Source organism: Drosophila kikkawai, chromosome 3L, assembly GCF_030179895.1.
Source record: "Drosophila kikkawai strain 14028-0561.14 chromosome 3L, DkikHiC1v2, whole genome shotgun sequence".
In the NCBI taxonomy this organism is placed as follows: Eukaryota; Metazoa; Arthropoda; class Insecta; order Diptera; family Drosophilidae; genus Drosophila; species Drosophila kikkawai.
This window is the reverse complement of record NC_091730.1, coordinates 35,031,626-35,048,636: the sequence shown is the minus strand read 5'-3', so window position 1 is coordinate 35,048,636 and position 17,011 is coordinate 35,031,626.

Here is a 17,011-nt window from a genome sequence, read left to right as displayed (position 1 = left end):
ACTCCATTGCCTTTGATCTCCCGAAGAACCGGTTCCAGTTCCTCTCCAGGACAAACTGCCATTTGGATTTGCTGTGGCGCGATGTTCGTCTCCTGTTCCTGGAACTCTGTTGTCAAACGCTCGGGGGTACCAGCGATCTCTGCTAGTGCCGTTCTGAATCACGTATTGGTTGCCTCCTGTCACCTGTGGGTTCGACCAGCGGTCTCCTTGTCCGTGCCACGGTTGACCCTCCTCTCTTTCATTTGCCACTCGAGGTAGCAATCCCTCCGTTGCGCGCTAGCCGCGGTGGTGCTCTCTTCTGTCTCACTCACTCTGCCCTTCTAGCTGAGGTTGTTTTCCTGCTGCTTCACCGCCTGGACTATTTTCCATATTTGGTGCCTTGATATTAGCGTCCTTGCTCCCAGTTGTCACAACCGCTCGCTGAGTTGCCGTCGATGAGCCAGAGGACTTGGATGTTTCGGAACTTCCATCTCTCAGATCCAATCGTTTTATTATTTCGGCGAATCCAGTTTGCATGCATCGGTCGATCCTCACGTCGATGAGGTGCTGCAAATCCACCCTCATCTGTTCCTGTGATGTCTGGATCAAAGATGGCAATTCCCTCCTGTTGGACGAGCCGTATGCTTCGGCGTTTTCCTGGCTATATTGTTCCTGTATTGGGCCGAGGATAATGTGGGAATGTACGTTATACGGAGTAGAGGCCTGATCAAGATTCAGAGTTCTTGGGATAGAGCCCCTTCGCTGTGCCCCCGATAGTTCCCTGCCCCTTGTCATATCCAGCATTTGCGACTCCTCCTCTTCATTTATCTGCCGTTCTTCTTCGCCCTGCATTGTGGAAATTATTGGTTCACCCATATACACTCGACGTAAAATGTATGGAACAAATAAAATGCTACACCCACCTACGCAAACTGCTTGGATAAGGAACAATTATGTGGTGACAACAAAAAAAAAAAAAACAAGAAAGGAAGCTAACTTCGGCACGCCGAAGTTTGTATACCCTTGCAGATTGGTTTTGATGTTTATATTATAGATTTAAATGCTGAAAACACTCACAAAACAGAGTTTCATTACATTTTACCTATACTTATTATGTTTACAGTTTGAAAGTTACAGTTTTACATTCCCAGCTTTATATATTTTATACATTTACCGATCGCTTATATGGCAGCTATAAGATATAGTTGTCCGATTTTTATGAAATGTTAACCAAAATTCTAGAATAATAAAAAAAAGCTTATATCTCAGAGTAAATAAAAATGCGCTGAAAAACACGAAACACGAAACGAAACTATAACTTTATTTCTATTAATTTCCCGATCGTTCCTATGGCAGCTATATCATATAGTCGTCCGATTTTCATAAAATTTACCAAAAATTCTGAAATAATATAAAATGGCCATATCTAAAAAATGGTGTTGATAAACAGCCAAGTTATAATTTCTTTTCTAAAAATTTATCGATCATTTGTATGGGAGCTATATGATATAGTCGTCCGATCCGGCCCGTTCCGACATATATAGCAGTGAGAGTATATAGAAGACTATATGCAAAGTTTTATTCAGATAGCTGTAAAACTGAGGGACTAGTTTGCACATGCAATTGCAATATTGTTTTTCTATGCACTTGTCTTATCTTTGTTAGGCTTGTCAGAGGAGGAATATTTATGTTCGACGTCAAATTATTTTATGATATTTATTTCTTTTGCTTCGTTTGTTTACGAATTTATTTGATTTTACTTATTTGAATTTTTATATCATTTGTTGATTTTATTATTATTATTCGACTTTATTTATTAAAATTTTTATATTATTTTATGTTTATACTGCTACTGTCAATCGATTGTGATTTTTGTCAGTATAGTCGAGCAGTTGGTTCGAGTTAGTTTCGCTTTAGTTCGAAGTGGAGTAATTTTGCACAGAGAACTGGACAGCTGATTTCTTAGAGGAGGTCATTGACCTTGCAATATAAAAGAAGATAAGATATTTTGGTTCGACCAAACTGTTGGAATTTCTCACTCGATTTAAGAAATTTTATTCGCTATAGGTAATTAGTTTCAAACTTTGAATTAGTTCTTAACATTAGAGCATTTATTTTTATTTTTGTTAGTTGTTAGCCTAGGATTTATTTATATTCAGTATGGCTGATGGCGAAAGCACCGAAGCCCGCCAGTGTCCGCTGTGCGAGTGCTATTTAGATTCCGCCAAAACATATAAAACCAAGTGCATGCATGAGTTTCATCAATCCTGTATCGCAGCGTACTCCAAGACCCATACTAAATGTCAGTAGTAGGATATCCTCAGGTGCGGGCCAGCTTTGATCTTTAATCGTTAATTAGGGTCATTAATTAAATAGATAGGGGTGATCTGACCCCTGTCACCTTAAAAGGGTAGGGTAATAAAAATTGATAAGGGTGTGATTGAATGGATTGAGGACACGTGAGAAACGTGTGCGGAAGCGGTACCGCCCCAAAGACGCACTCGATACGGGAGCGAGGGGGCGAGGGAGCGATAACGCACACGATACGCCTTCGAGTGCGTATGCGAGGGAGCGATATCGTTCGACCCGCGCGCGAGCGGGTGCGTTACCACCTCGAAGACGCACTCGAAACGGCTTCGAGAGGGAGCGAAAACGTTCGATCCGCGCGGGAGCGGGTACGTTACCGCCCCGATGGCGCACTCGAAACGGCTTCGAGAGGGAGCGATAGCGTTCGACCCGCACGCATTCGTTTCCCACAATCAAATCCCACACCAAAAGGGGATGGAGGGTGAAAAGGTCAGTGCGATCCTTAAAGGGATGAAGATGACACCGGGTACACCTGCAAACGCACAATGCAATGAAGAGGGAGGGATGAAAAGGTCAGTCGAGATTTTTGCTTGTGATACATATGGAGACTTGTGTGTACACGAAAGGACAAGCTGGTCAGCGATCATCCATTTCATAAAGAGAGGGGAGGGCGCTCATAGACAGGTAAAATAATGTATGCGACCGGGAATCAAGGGATGAGGTTTAAACCCATGCCACATACCCTTTCGGAGTCAAAGAACACTCCCCCTCAGTGTCATAAAAAAAAGGTTGTTTACGATGTTGACTAATTGAAGACTTCTCAAGAAGGTTACAGCTCATTTATTAATGGGTGGGTGAAGGGAACATGCATTGATATACAACCCATTTAAAAACTAATTTCAAAACAAAGAAAAGGAAGGGAAAAGTCAACGAAGGCTGGCGCCGAACGCCGTCCACTTTAGAGGCAATCTCATTTGCTTAATGTGATGAACAAAGGACCATGGCTTCGTATACCACCAGTTCTCAAAAGTCATTTCAAAATGATAAAAAGTCACCGAGACCAACATATTTTCTTCAATTAACTGGCGAGACGTCTCTCATTTATTTTCAATTAAGGGTGAAAAGGATTCGTCCTCTCACCCCTTTATTATAGGTAAATTTCCCATACCTGAAAATGAAAAAACTGAAAAGAATAACCATTTTCCCATTTCCCAATGAAAAGTATTGAATATAGTTTATTTTTTCTGAATATTGTATAATTTTATTTTCTCAATAACTAAATCGATGTTCTAAATTACAATACGAATTTATAATTTTTAAACATTTGGTTGAGCGTACAGTAAAGAAATGACATGCGCATGTATCAACCCCATGGTTGACATCATTTTTAGCCCAGCAACATGATGAGAAGTGTTGTCCGTGTTCATTAGAAACCAGTGGAGTATCGGCCATCCTTTTATTGAAATATTTTATTGAATCTTCCAGATATTTCTTGTGCTCGCCGAAAATTTTATTGTCTTTGTTCCAATATTTCAAGAAATTGTTTATTCTGCATATAAGTTCATAGATCCCCATTTTGGATACATTTTTCATTTCACTTTTGTTTATAAACATTTTATAGTATTTTTTATTTAATTATTTTGTTGATTTTATTTTTTTGTGTTTTGTTCCGTAGACGTCCACTTCCAACGATTTCCAGAAATTGATTGAAGAAATGTTATTCAATTTTTATACAATACGTTGAACCAATCCAGTTAGTGGTGTGTATTCGACTAACCGATCATGAATGAGAAGGCAATATACCTTCGTATTCATCTCACTCGCTTTAGTTAATTCTGTTGAAATTTTTATATCAATGGGTCCTGATTTTACACTCTCATTTTGATATGAGAGATCGACAACTACAATGGGAGCCCTGCTCATAAATTCCGTTGGAGATAGAAGTGGATGGGACTCTCTATTGTAATAGCTCTCTTGAAATCTGGCATACATATCATACAAGACAGCGAAACGATTTTCATTGTATTTAATATTCAAATCCTCATAAGGGTACACATCGGAATTAAGATATACCTTTGCATTTCTCAAATTGTTTGAAATTAGTTCTCCATTTAAGGTGAATGCAATAATAGCAAATCGTGGTCTCTCTCTATTTGCAGCCAGCTTAACATTCCATACATGATGCGTTCCCTGTACCAATGTTGGATTTATATAACAATCCCAGCTGCGAAATGAAAGTGGAAGACTAGCTCCACTTTTCACTATATTATACATTTTAATTTTTGTACTATCGCTTGGAACAATATGGGGTACTTTCCAACTAATACTGTGTATAGCAATATAATGTGTTTTCCCATCCACAGTTTTATGATACATTTCATCTGTATTTTTAGCTAGTAGGAGGATTATTTCATGTTTACAATTTAACATGACTCTCCTAAAATCCTCTGTAAAACCCAAAAGCATCCGAAGCGGAACAGAAAAGGAGAAATGACCCCCAGATCTGATATCATCTCCTCCGCTCCATCCAGCATTGCGATAAAGATGTTTTTCCTCATGACTGATGGACAGAAAGTTCTTGAGGGTTGATGTAATACCAGTGAACCGTGTCCTATCAAGCTCAGTTCCATTTAGTTCGTATCTTATTTCATCCAAAAAATAAGCCATGCAATTATTTTTAAGTAGACCATCAACACCATTTGTACTGCTTGTTCCTGTATTTGCATCAATAATTTTGCTAAGTGTGCCTTCAAAGTGGAGAAAGCTTTCACATGGCAACAGATTGATGTGAGAGTTCTGTACACAGATCCGGACTTCATTTGTTTTGAAGTTTTGTTGATATGGATGATACGTATGGTACTCCTTTTTAATGATACTTTGATCATTGATAGGCTTTTCTTGAACATGAAAAATTTCATTCATTTGAAAACTAGTTATAAAACTTTATTTAATATTAAATCCAAGTGATTTTAAAATCAATTTATTTTTTAATGATAGAGCAGCTCGTTTATGTGAAGCTCCTTGAGATGATGTTGATGTTTTCACTTCAGCTTTCGACTTAGTAATGTTGATAGGGGCGCGAGGAATGGGCTTTTTATTATAGATGATCATTCTGTTGCTCGCAAGTGTAAACGAATTGATACAGTTTCTCCTCGCAGATTAATTAAATCTCCGTTCTGATCAGTTACCCGTACTTCAAGCGTGCTTATTTCTCTACAGATGACAGGTAAATAAATTAAGTTTCGTGGGGTAATGTTCATTTTATAGCCAGGGGGTACATTAATCCCAAATTCGTGAAGCACATGATTTGGTTTATTTCCAACATACGATCCGCTAATAATATTACATTGCAATCTAATGGAATTTACTTTTAAAATATTTATTGGATTATCCGAGTTGTGAATTTCATCATTATGAGGCCTTAATTTCCGTTTATTGAATCCAAATAGCTGACCAATCGATCGTTCATGATTAAAATATATAGTTTCATTTTTTGTTAGAACTTGAACTTGAAATGTATTATTATTACATTCAATTTTAACGCTCTCATGAAGTTGATGTTCTTTAAGTTTATTAAAAATATATTTTATAATGTCATCAAATTCATATGAACCCTCTGGTATTTCTATTACTTTATCACCAATATGAAATAGATTATTCCTCTTATCAACATTCGGAATAGAATTGAATGTATAAAAATCAATGAGAGCACATTCATAATTACGTTTTAATTCAATTTGTGGAAAAAAGTTTTCGCTTATAATTGATGTATTTCCAGTTAAGGCAATTGTTAGCGATGTAGACATTATGACGCTTGTTTCTGAACTGTCTTATTTATCATCATTTTGATAGAGATATATGATTTTTAAATATTATAGAATAATAAATTGATCAAAGCCTTTTCTATATCGACCAGTATTTATTTCATCATCCTTTGAAATTATGAGAAAGCCATATTTATCCATCCAACACTCTCGTGCAATTTTCATAAAAGTCTCATAATTCATGTCAGTAACAACATGGTCTCGATAAATGTTTCGTAAGTTCAATTCATCCTGCTTAAGCATTATAATAAAATTTGCATTATCACGTATCAAATGTTTTGGTATATGTGTATAAGTTTGTGATAAGTAGAATGAATCAATATTTCTATGACGTCCCATGCAAAAATAGTTCCGAATGTTTTCTTGCTTTTCACAAGCGACGTCATCAAAGATAAATATTGAATTACTTTTAGCTTCCTGTGGCGACAAAACTTTTTCATTATCCGAAAATGTGTAATATCCCATTCCTTGTATTGGTTTTATTAGTTTTTCCAAGTATTGATATTTCGGTTGGTATAAGCTTTTTGAAAACACATAAATATTTTGGAATTTAAGACCGTTTGGATCCTCGAGTAAGCTTATCATCACTTTAGTTTTTCCACAATTGGATGGACCGATAACCAAAGCTCTAATCGAATTCGGCAACAAAGTACTATGGCGTGGAGCTCTGTTCTCTCCATGTCCTCCACATTCAATGTTTCTAACTATAATGCTTTTATTTTGTCTTAATAAACGCATCTTATTGAGATATGTACTTCATTCAATGACAAACTTTTGATAATTAAGGTTGTTATAAAATGGGTAAACATTTTTATAATATAAACAGTCATAAAACAAATGTCAAACAGGGTGCAGGTCTCGTAAATAATATAATTAATGCTCTTCCCTTTGAGGCCCATCTACCTGGTTATAATTTCTGTGGTCCTGGTACAAAGCTAGATAAAAGATTAGCTCGTGGGGATCGAGGTATCAATGGATTAGACGAAGCCTGCAGAATTCACGATATAGAATATTCAAATAGTAAAGACCTGGGTGATAGACATAAAGCAGACTCTGTTTTAATTGATAGGGCTTGGGAACGTGTAAAAGCGAAAGATAGTAGTCTTGGTGAGAAAGCTGCTGCGTATTTTGTGACAAACATGATAAAGGCTAAGAAAAAGTTTGGGATGGGAACAAAGCCAGTAAAAAAAAGGGTCGTAAAAAAATCACTTGCTTCAATAATAAACCATGCTACCAAGGAATTGAAAAAGAAAAAGCCGCTAGACATATTGAATGCTATTAAAGTAGCACGCAAAGCAGTATCAAGCACAATTGGATGTAGGAAAAATGTAATTGTGCCAAGGGTAATCAATGTACCCAAAATGGGTGGCTTCTTACCACTTGTTCCAATTTTAACAGCTCTAAGTGCTGTAGGAAGTTTGGCTTCAGGAAGTGCAGCAATTGCAAAGACTATTAATAATGCAAGACTAGCAAAAGCACAGCTGCAAGAAAACGAGAGGCATAATAGAAAGATGGAATCAGTTGCGTTGGGTGAGGGCCTATATTTACAGCCATATAGGAAAGGATATGGGATTTCATTTACAAAAAATAAACAAAAACGAAAACGTATTCAAAAAAACTACTAAGTGAGCTACCCAAAAGGGCATTATCCAACTTTGATATAATGAGGTTCGGCTTTAAAAATATTCCACATTTTCGTGGAGTATACATGAAGGATGAATTACCGAAATTCCCAAATCTTCATGAGTGTGGAGTAATTAATTTAGCAGACTCTTCATCAATTGGAACGCATTGGGTGGCTTATTTTAGAAAAGGAAAAGATTCATATTATTTCGACAGTTTTGGAAATTTACAACCACCTTTGGAAGTAGTTTTATATTTGGGAAAAAATCTCATGTTTAATTATCAGCGGGTACAAAAATTTGGAACCGTCAACTGTGGACACTTATCTCTAAAATTCTTGCTAGACTGCTCTTCGTCTCGCTAATGATGCTTTGGTGTATCGCTACCTCCATTTTTTATTGCCCTACGCTGAACAGGTACTGGCAAATCTATTCCTTTTTAACCAATCACACACACACACACACAAAACTGTGGTCCTTGGTTGGGTATAAATTCGGCCAGATCCTGAAGGAAAATATCATTCAGTGACTACCAGCAACAGCATCAGCATCGACAACGGCATCAGCATCGACATCGGCACCAGCATCAGCACCACCAGCATCAGCACCACCAGCTCCAACACCACCAGCACCACCAGCTTCAGCACCATCAGCACCATCAGCTCCAGCACCACCAGCTCAAGCACCACCAGCTCCAGCACCACCACCACCACCACCACCACCACCACCACCACCACCACCACCAGCACCACCACCACCAGCACCACCACCACCACCAGCTCCAAAACCACCAGCACCACCACCACCACCAGCACCACCAGCTCCAGCACCACCAGATCCACCACCACCACCAGCAAAATGAACAACGGTAACGATAACAACAACCATATTGACAATTTGCCTCTTGGGGTCAACCAAGAGGATATTGACGCCCTAATTAGGGATATCGAGGAGGATCCGTTGATGGTGGCATTCAACGGATGCCGCCTTAAGACAAAAATTACCTTCAATTCACTACCGGTGAATGTCCCTTTGGAGGTTCATTCGGGAAAGGGGGTGAGTGGTAAGTTTGGCTCTAACATAAAGTTAGAGCTAGACTTCAACTATGTTTACCTCCCAGAGAGGTTTAATATAATTAAGGATATGGAGATAGAAAAATTTAAAAATAGAACGTATATGCTAATAAAATATGAGGATGGGAACGCAGATGTGTTTCCAAAAATGTGAAAATTAAATAAATAAATGAATAAAAAAAATATGAGAAGTAAATAAAATCATTTTTTATTTGGGGAACGGGAAACATTTTTTTCCAGCATTTTCTTTTCAGCTTAAAAAGTTAAAAAAAAAATAAATAAAAAAAAAATATTGAGAAGTAAATTAAAACATTTTTTATTTGGGGTATGGGAATCATTATTTTTTTTTTTTTCAGCATTTTCTTTTCAGCTTGAAAAGTTAAAAAAATAAATAAAAAAATAAATATTATGAGAAGTAAATAAAAATAAATATTGTTAAATAAATGATAATAATAATAAAAATAAATAAATATTTCATTAAATAAAATAAAATAAATTTTTATAAATTTGATATTGGGAATTTGGTTTTCAATTTCAGGTTTCTTTTTTCAGAATGCAAAAAAAACATATTAGCAGGTCTAATTATCTGATCAGGTACCAGGTCTGTTTATCTGATCAGCTACCAGGTCTGATTATCTGATCAGCTACCAGGTCTGTTTATCTGATCAGGTACCAGGTCTGATTATCTGATCAGCTACTAGGTCTGTTTATCTGATTAGGTACCAGATCTGTTTATCTGATCAGGTATCAGGTCTGATTATCTGATCAGCTGGTAGGTCTAATAAGGTTTTATGATTTCGGTATAAATGAAATCGAAACATGATTTATTCATCAGTTCATTTTTCAACTGCGAAGACGTAATATCCACTTAACTTCATAAACTTTTAATTTTCATTATTTATGATGATAAATGAAAATTTTTTAAGTCAATTGACAAAAAGTCGAAATGCTCTTAAGAAAAAATTTTCAGAATTAAAACAATATCAATCTCTAAATACTATGGGTTTGGAAGAAGCATTTAAACCTATAACTGACCCATTGCATGAACTTGTTAATAATAATAATAATAATAATAAAAAATTACAACATATATTTCCAAAGGATATTTCAAATGATAATACAGAAATAAAAACTAAACAAAACAATTCAACATTAGACATTGATACCCCCCCACATAAGAAGAGAAAACTCATATTTTACACTGCAAATAAAAACAAATCAACACCTAAATGATGATTTCAACTCAAATGATTTGAAAATAAAAGGCGATAATGATGCTGATAGCGAAGATGATGATGATGATGATGACCATTTCTTTTCTCAACCAGCTATAGAGGAGGATGATGTTATCTCTCCTACCACATCACCTGCGCTAACAAGTCGACTACCTAATGACTCATCGTCTTCGATATCGGATCAAGCATTGGAAGATGAAGACAGTTCAAAAAATTTTAACATTAGTGAACTGGCACGAGACCGAATTTTGGATAAAACATATGGCCCAAGAAAAAATGAAAATGGTCAATTAATGCTTGGAAGCAGTCGCATTACTGTTTCCAACAATAACATTTTATTTGATGATAATCAAAAAGTGGCGACTTACTAATGGATTATATTCTCTAATTTTTCATAATTATCCAGAAAATTATAATGTAGATGAATTGGAAATTTATAGATCAATTTTATTAAAAACCAATGTCTATCGAAGAAATTTTCTTCCAAATGGACAGGTGAAAGGAACGAGAGCATTTAAATATTCCCGCATTATTAAACCACTTTTAGCTAAATCTCCTATTTCTGAATATACACCGAAACATACTAATCCACTAATAACTGGGACTGGTTTCATGAGACTTGACATGAATAAACCAAAGTATGTCTATTGGGATAATCCAAATGAATTAGTTGAGCGATTACAGCTATTAATAGCATCGAAATCTGCAGGAAATTCAAGTCATGAGAATGAAATTACATCTATAATTGAAGAAATGAGAGAGGCTCAAATAATATACTAATGAAGTATATATTAATACAACAGTATTCAAATAAGGTTATTTGCATAATGTCTGTTGACAAGTTTGGACGGTATATACATGATAAGCAGAGCTCTAACCATTTAAAACGATATGAGAAAACACCAACAGGATTTTTCATAGACACCGATGGAAACTTTAATATTCAACGCAGACGTATAAAAAATGGAGGCTTTCCAAAAGAGAATGGTGACATAGTTATCAAGGAGTATGTTGATAAAGCTGTGAACGATATAAGAGCATCGTTAATGTCACATCAAGAGGAGTTAATTATTAGTATTCCTGATGTGAGTGCCACCGATATTGAGGATCGTTTAGACAGACTTGAGGTTATTATTTCAAGTATTATTGAAAAAAAAGGATATTCTAAGTAACTTGTGTGAAAATGAGTAGACGGGGTATTATTAATGAATTACACGCTCCATCACGTAAACATTTTTTACGTCGTAGGGTTATTATGAAGGGGATTGATGATTTATTTCAAGTGGACTTAGTCGAGATGGGGAAGTATTCATCCACTAATAAAGGGTATCGCTACCTTCTTACTGTTGTAGATGCATTCTCAAAATTTGCATGCGGTGAAGCAATTAAATCAAAAACTGGTAAAGATGTAACTGAGGCCATGGAAAAAGTATTTAAAACTGGTAAAAGAGTACCTAAGAATCTTCAATCGGATGATGGGAAAGAGTTCTTTAACTCACACTTTAAAGCATTAATGAAACGATATAAAATTAATCATTATTCAACTTTTAGTACACTAAAGGCTTCAATTGTCGAACGTTTTAATAGAACATTAAAAGAACTCATGTGGAAAGAGTTTCGTTCAATGGGACATATAAGTGGATTGACATGTACAAAGAGTTAATAAATAATTATAATAATACAACACATAGAACAATAAAAATGGCTCCCATAGATGTAAACAGCGAGAATGAGAATCATATTTTAAAAACTGTATACAATAACATAAAAATGTTTACAGGTAGCAAACTAAAAATTGGTGATAATGTTCGAATTTCTAAATATAAAGGAGTTTTTGAAAAAGCCTATACGCAAAATTGGAGCACTGAAATCTTTAAAATTATTAAAGTACAAAATACTAATCCTGTGACATACTTACTGGAGGATTTAAATTCTAATCCAATTAAGGGCGGTTTTTGTAAAGAAGAACTGAAAAAAACAAGTTTCCCAGATGAATACCTAGTTGAAAAAGTCTTGAAAAGAAAGGGTAACAGAGCTCTTGTCCGCTGGCTCAATTTTCCAAAAAGTGCTGATATTTGGATTGAAAAATCTGAAATATTATAATAAAACACATGGAGAAATATTTTTTTTTTTTGTATTTTTATTATAATTGTTTTTTTGTTTTGTATTGTTTATAATTATGTGCGTAGTATTATATACATTAGATTTATTTTAATATCTTATATTTAAACATTTTTAAATAAAGTATATTATTTCAAACTTAAATTAATAGTTGTATTTATTTATTAATATATTTTATAATTTTTTTATTTATTTATTTATTTATTTTTTTTTTCTTTTTGTGTTTCTTAACATTCTTTTAATTTCTTAGCATAATAATCGGAAGCGAAATGCTTTATTAAATGTGTCATTTGTTTGATAGTCGCACTTTCATTTTCCTTCAACTTCCTTTTTAGTCTTTCTGTACGAATAAGACTTTGAGAGCTATCAGTTTGTCTCTGAATTTGAGACTCCAAATCCTGTGACTGAGCTTCTAAAATCCTCATTTCACCCCTAATTCTATTTTCCACTGTTGAATAGTGTCCTATTGCTAAAGTTGAAACTCTATCATCACAAATAACTCGCTTGTCATCTTTATTGTCTAATGTTATTTTCGTTATTTCTATCGTGCTTATTTCATGTCCTCTAGATCTAAACATACACATAGAATCATATTCTTGCTGACCAGTAAATAAACATGTTTTATATCCATCAAATGTTATTGTTGGAAACAGTAATGCGACTGCTTCCAAGCATTAATTGACCATTTTCATTTTTTCTTGGGCCATATGTTTTATACCCTTGTTCTTTTTCACACACTTTTCAGGCTGATTACCGACACTTTCTGACTTATAGGCATACATCTTTGACCTCAAGCCTACAAACTCTGTCATTGACCTACCATTCAATTCATCCTTAAAGAAACCTAAGCGCTTTTTATTATATTGTTTAAAATTATATTGCCTAGCCACTTCATCTGAATACTCGGATGTATCAAATTTATACTCGATATCATTTCTGATGTCAGCATATAAATCATCAGTTTTTATTGAGTAAACGAATGAATCGGTATCCATATAATTAAGTTTTAATTTATTTTCAAATTTTGGTTTCATATACGAATAATGAAAATCATACATTTTCCATTTTGATAATTCTAAAATTACGACACCTAAATAAAGTGGTTTATCACAAACGTTTCGTAATTTCTTTAACTGAATCGCATACAGTTTGTCTGTAAACCTTGTTGCGCTATGGAAATTGGGTCGACTTATTAACTCCCTGGCGCATAGTCGTGGACGTCCTCCTTGTGGGCCACTGGGTGGAGCTTCCCATTCAGTGACTAGACGGACATCTACATGCTTTTCACTTGACTCAAGACATTTTCCATAAATTGAATTATTTAGGAGCTTGTAAAAGTCTTTTTTAAAGGTAGTGTCTGCCCTGGTTCTATGCTCAGTATTTATATCAATATAAATTTTTAACCAGGGCTTCTGTTTAAATTCAAGGATAGAGTGAATTTTTTTAAGCTTCAATCCATTCTTCATACACTGCTTTAGGGTTTTGATATGAATAATATAACTCTCCTTGTCATGGAGATCTGCTATTAACTTTTTTGCTTTTGAATTTACTGTGGGGAGCTTGTTGGCTGGACAGAAAGGGAGATCATTATGTAAATCGGGAAGCGAGTATGGATATTCTAAGTCAACCTCTAATATATATCCATACTCGCCGTCATCACTAATATTTTCTATATTAAATTTTTCTACTTCTTCTACTTCTAACCACTTAAACTTTCCATAAGGTAGGGGCTCAGACATGGCCCAACCATACAAATTATTCGCATCCACATACATTAAGTATTCTGACTCCTTAGTAGAATCAAAATCTTTAAGGTATTTATGGTTTGCCTTGGTATACCTATGACTACATTGTACTAAGCCCCCTCGAATCCCACACTGTATAAATCGAATCATGTCGATATCCGTGAGTAATTCGAGGGTAATTTGTGTAGTTTTCAGCATAGCATCCCAAGACAAACTCGGGATTGTAAAATAATGAGCAGGATCAAGCTCATGAACTTGTAAACAAATTCCTCTAAAATTTTGAAAAATGTCGGTCAACAACAAAACATCAGTTTTTAAATATAATTCTAAGTAGTCTTTAAGTGATTGACACTTGAAATGACTCCATACTTTACATGCGTGTGCGTAATCATCCTCAGAACATTATGTCTCTGTCAAATTGCTATAAAACTTTTCCCTTGGCGGAAGAGAAATATCTTCAAGTTTTTGAGACGAATCTAAATATTCGTATGGGAAAACACCTTTCCTACGAAGAAGGGTAAAATCTTCTCTATTTGGATATTGTTGGCTTAAAACATTTAAATCTTCATCATTTAAATTATTCGCAAGAGTTTCTAGACTAGAGGACATGAATCTGAATGAGTCTAAGAATCTAATTTCCAATGTATTTTATCCTACTGGGACATATTTTGAAATGGCTATATATAATTCCTTGTTCGTAGGAATTACACGAATTTCTCCTTCTGTTTCACCGAGATCTTTCACAAATAAATGGGCGTCATATTTGGAAAAGTTGTGGAAGAAAACGGGAATAAAATTACCTGTTTTAAATTTGAGATTGCAATCATTATGCGCTGCACCTCGAAATCTGCCTGTAAAATGACAGTGATCTCTCACTCTGTCATTCCCTAATTTTCCCTTACAAATATGACAATTAAGAGCTGCATTAAAATTTAGATTGTCCTGTTGAGACATTTGAAGTGGGATTATTTTTGACATATGATTTTGATATATCTCGGACAAATCGGACGTTAAATTTTCAATGAAAGTGCGACTAACATTTCCACCTGTTTTTAAAACTACCTTATCTAAATTAGAATTATATACACACTTTATGTAGTATGCAAATGATATTGGAACATGCTTATTAATTAACTTTGTTTTCTCACTTACTGCTACTGACATCGGTTCCAGTATGCATTCAAAGTCCGCATAAACCACAAAAGGCACCTCCAGTTGTCGATGATAATTCGAATATTTCAGCTCTGATTTATTGGGATGTGGTACTTCAGTGACGACATTGCTGCATATTTCCGCATGTTTTGCAGCTCTTGCGTCATTCGTTGAATAAGACAAACATTTGTTGCAGAAAAGTCGCGCCTTCTGTTGCTTACCCATTTGGGCTGAGAGTAGTCTGCAAAAGTAATTTTTGAGTTTAATTAGTATTTTAATTATATTACATTATTTATAATTTTATTTATTTATTTATTTTTTTTTTTTATTATTTATTTATTTATTTTTTAACTTTATTGTTACTTACCGTGACATATTTTTTATGTAGACGAAATGTCCGGGAACGTTGGCCGTTGGTCCTTTGACAAACATCAAATTTATGTGTTTATTTTTTTCCACTCCTGAATAAAGTGGTCCAAAAACTTTATTTATATCCGTATCCCATCCAAGCACATTTATGCTTATGTGTGGATTTTGTGCAGTGAACTTTTTCACATCATCCACCACCACTGGGAAATTTAATCCAGTAAAATCTAGTTTTACACCTCCTTCACCGTATATTATATCTGATAATATGTTCACTCTATATGTTGAGCATCGCTGTGGCTTATCATTTATTGAAAAGCTCGAAAGAATCGCCCACTTAAAACAATATTCATCATTGTTATTTACATTTATTACAGCGTTTTTGCGTTGCAGTATTTCAGGGAGCTTGAAATGAGCTGATCCTTTCATTGGATCACATTTCATCATATTCACTTCCATTCTGATGATTCGAATTGGGATCCAACCACTGTCCCTTTCTTGGAATTCTCCCATTTTTATTTCCAGTTCCTCTTTATGAAAATTCATGTAGGCTGGTAAATTTGATGCTGAAGTAATAAATGTCATTTTAGTTTGGAATGACTTTATCTCAACACGAGTATCATGCTCCTTTACTAACATATACTCTCCAAAGAACTCAAAATTAATTTTGGAGCAAAGGTGGGTGGTCAGCGCTTTTTTTAAATGGGGGAGAAATGCTACACCCGCTTCATCGAAGAATTCAATGGGATTCCTGATTGCAGGCCCCTCATTGACAAACATGTATTGCAGAATTCGTCCCTTGAATCCATCCAGAATCTGCTTCACACTTTTAGTTATATGTTGTGTGGCGAAGACTTTATAGGCTTCAGTGCGGATATGATTTTTCCATTGCACTCCCATCGGCAAATATATTTTGCAATATTTGCAGTAAATTCCACTGGTTGCCGCAAGAGGGGGAATGGAACCAGCATTACTAGTGGAGGTGGAGCTGGTGCTGATGATGTTGCTGTTGTTGTTGTTTGTCGAATTCATCTTGCTGTTATTATGATTTTGTTTGTTGAAATAAAATAAATTTATTTATTTATTATTATTATTATTTTTTTTTTATGTTTTTTATTTTGTTTTGTTTATTTGTTTTTTGCACTTTTGTCTTTTCTTTAAGACAAAGGGAAGACCGGCGTGTTGAAATCACTTGGAATTATAACAAAAAGTTTTTGTTTTTGATTTTCAATGTTTATATTTTTTGTTTTGTTTAAAATGTTTAAATTTGATTTTTGTTCAATTTTCACTAGCACTTTTGATTTTCTTCAAGTTGAAGGGAAGACCGGCGTGATGAAGTCGCTTGGAACACAAACTAAAAGTGAAAGTCTAGAACTCTGCATTAATGCTCTATGGTCTCATTCACCTGAGTTTCCAACATATTGATCCAGTTTTGCATTCGTCACGATTGACTGGAAAAAAGATCCTTTTTCTTGTGTGGCGCCTCATACCATTGCGAGTTAGAATGAATGGAGGAGTTACTTTCCTTTTTCGATGTTCAGACTTTTTTATCAGTGAAATGGGTATGAGACTGAACCTTTTCCCATA